This window comes from Lingula anatina, chromosome 4 (genome assembly GCF_051362555.1).
Source record: "Lingula anatina isolate TDL-2025a chromosome 4, LinAna3.0, whole genome shotgun sequence".
Classification (NCBI taxonomy): domain Eukaryota; kingdom Metazoa; phylum Brachiopoda; class Lingulata; order Lingulida; family Lingulidae; genus Lingula; species Lingula anatina.
This window is the reverse complement of record NC_141770.1, coordinates 3,299,329-3,303,114: the sequence shown is the minus strand read 5'-3', so window position 1 is coordinate 3,303,114 and position 3,786 is coordinate 3,299,329.

The window sequence follows — 3,786 nt, the reverse complement described above, 5'->3', positions numbered from 1 at the left end:
ATACACGATAACAAGTTTACCATCATTTTTACATAATCAACTAATAATGTTGTAAAGATACAGGAAATGCCAAACAAACACTTTTACGTATCTTATTAATTAAATAATGAAACTGTTAACATGCCTAAGAAATGAATCTGAGGAAATGTGAAAAACCGGCATTTCTTTGAAATAATGGCCCGATTAAGCTGATTTTTTAACTCAACCTGCGTTTTAGCAGGAATGACCACTCCTGTGAGTGTCATGACAATTGGCCCATCTGTTTTTCTTATATTGTATTTACTGTGTTGCATATATGCTGAAAAGTGAAGAAAAAAGCATAACTACTAAAACAGTGGCCCGATCATGCCGATTTTCGAACCTGACCTGCATTATAATAAGATCGATTACTCCTGTGAGTTTCATGACAACAGGCCTATCAGTTTTCCTTGAAATGTGTTTACAGTGTTGCATATATGCTGAAAAGTTAAAAAACAGCATAACTTCCCTTAAAATGGCCCGATCATGCTGATTTTCGAACTTGACCTGCGTTTTATGAATATTCATCAGCTCTGTAAACATACAGCCAAAAAGTAAAACTGCCTTCCACTTATCATGTTTACAATGAAAGTGCACGGCGCCAGCGCCGGTGACAGTGACGGCGGCGACGGCAGATACAGGTGATGGCAATATGTACAGACACATCTGTACATATTTACTGTACTGTTTGAGAACAGTAAGTGACATTGTTTTTCTTAAATGGTCATCATGGGAGCAGTGCCCAAAATAGTTTTTTTTCAAATTTTGATGCAATATTACATAATGTTTAAGAGCATAATGACCATCAATTTTAATAATAAAATATTAGTATCATGGATATTCAGAAAATGTGACTAGCAAAGGTCTTCAGGCCCATATGGAACTTCAAAGTCACAACTTGAAAATGCCAAAATGTAAACAAGACAGCACTGTTCTGAAATGTTTTTTTTTCCATTTTTAACAATTTTTTTAACATAAAACAAAATTAACAGGTTATTGCCATCTTTATATGATCAACTAAGAAAATTGATGAGATGGGAAAAATATAAATACAACAGTGTTAAATGTCCAATTTCCTCCATTCTGAGATTCTAAACATAGTGAATGATTGCATCTGACAAACTGCAATGATATGAGTTTATTTCCATTTTTGAAACTTTATTACACAATACATGATAACAAGTTTACCATCAGTTTTACATAATCAACTAATAATGTTGTAAAGATACAGGAAATGTCAACCAAACACTTTAACATGTCTTATTAGTTAAATAATGAGACTGTTAACATGCCTAAGAATTGAATCTGAGGAAATGTGAAACAAGACAGCACTGTTCTGACATGGGTTTATTTCCATTTTTAACACTTTTTTTAACATAAAAAAAAATAAACAGTTTACTGCAATTTTTATATGATCAACTAAGAAAATTGATGAGATGGGGAAAATATCAATAGAATAGTGTTAAATGTCTAATTTCCTCCATTTTGAGATTCTGAACATAGTGAATGATTAAATCTGACAAACTGCAATGATATGAGTTTATTTCCATTTTTGACACTTTATTACACAATACATGATAACAAGTTTACCATCATTTTTACATAATCAACTAACAATGTTGTAAAGATGCAGGAAATGTCAAACAAACACTTTTACGTATCTTATTAGTTCAATAATGAGACTGTTAACATGCCTAAGAGTTGCATCTGAGGAAATGTGAAAAAACAGCATAACTTCTAAAATAATGCCCCGATTATGCTGATTTTCGAACTCAACCTGCATTTTAGTAAGATTGACCACTACTGTGAGTTTAATGACAATTGGCCAATCTGTTTTTCTTATATTGTGTTTACAGTGTTGCATATATGCTGAAAAATGAAAAAACGGCATAACTACTAAAACAGTGGCCCGATCATGCTGATTTTCGAACTTGACCTGCGTTTTTATAAGACTGATTACTCCTGTGAGTTTCATGACAACAGGCCTAACAGTTTTCCTTAAAATGTGTTTACAGGGTTGCATATATGCTGAAAAAAGTGAAAAAACAGAATAACTTCCCTTAAAATGGCCCGATCATGCTGATTTTTGAACTTAACCTGCGTTTTATGAATATTCATCAGCTCTGTAAATATTAAGCCAAAAAGTAAAACTGCCCTCCACTTATCGTGTTTACAAGGAAAGTGCACGGCGACGGCATCGGCATCGGCGACGACAGACGCAGGTGATGACAATATGTACAGACACATCTGTGTCTGTACATAAAAATGTGACTAGCAAAGGTCTTCAGGCCCATGGAACTTCAAAATCACATCTTGAAAATGCCAAAATGTAAACATGACAGCACTCTTCTGAAATGGGTTTATTTTTCGTTTTTAACACTTTTTTAACATAAAACAAAATAAACATTTTACTGCCATTTTTTTATGACCAACTCAGAAAATTGATGAGATGAGATAGGTATCAATAGAACAGTGTTCAATGTCCAATTTCCTCCATTCTGAGATTCTGAACATAGTGGATGATTGAATCTGACAAACTGCAATGATATGAGTTTATTTCCATTTTTGACACTTTATTACACAATACATGATAACAAGCTTACCATCATTTTTATATAATCAACTAACAATGTTGTAAAGATGCAGGAAATGTCAAACAAACACTTTTACGTATCTTATTACTTAAATAATAAGGCTTTTAACATGCCTAAGAATTAAATCTGAGGAAATCTGAGGAAATGTGAAAAAACAGCATAACTTCTAAAATAATGCCCCGATTATGCTGATTTTCTAACTCAACCTGCGTTTTAGTAAGACTGACCATTCCTGTGAGTTTAATGACAATTGGGCTTTCTGTTTTTCTTATATTGTGTTTACAGTGTTGCATATATGCTGAACAAAGAAAAAACCGCATAACTACTAAAATAGTGGCCCGATCATGCTGATTTTCGAACTTGACCTGCGTTTTAGTAAGATTGATTACTCCTGTGAGTTTCGTGACAACAAGCCTAACAGTTTTCCTTGAAATGTGTTTACAAGGTTGCATATATGCTGAAAAGTGAAAAAACAGCATAACTTCTACAATAATGGCCCGATTATGCTGATTTTCGAACTTGACCTGCGTTTTATGAATATTCATCAGCTCTGTAAATATAAAGCCAAAAAGTGAAACTGCCTTCCACTTATCGTGTTTACAAGGAAAGTGCACGGCGCCGGCGATGGCATCGGCATCGGCATCGGCGACGGCGACGACAGACGCAGGTGATGGCAATATGTACAGACACATCTGTGTCTGTACATAAAAAGGAAAGGCAATTGTTGGCGCTTTTTTGATAAATGGAGGAAACGTGCTTTTTGTCTGTGACTCTGTTGATTTTGAGAGAGAGAGAGAGATAAAATATGTCTAACGTTAGATCGTGGTGAAGATATGGTTTTTTAACTGCTATGAAATTTGCATTAATTATGTCCTTATTGAATGACCAGTTGAAAAATATGTTTTAGGTAACAAAATTATGCAAATAATAAAGAAATTGTAAAAAAATTACCAAAAAAGTCAAATTCAGTTTGCTTTTTTTTTTGGTTTGTTGGTCAGTTTGGTTTTTCAACTCTAAGCGAACTCATTTTCCCGTCTTCAAATTTACATAACTTAATTATAATATTATAACCAAGAATCTGGAATGATGATTCAAGGACAAGGCATCTCGCCTGTTTTTAAATAATGGAAAAAACACAGGTTTTATATTTCAAATAAACAGGAACAAACAAACA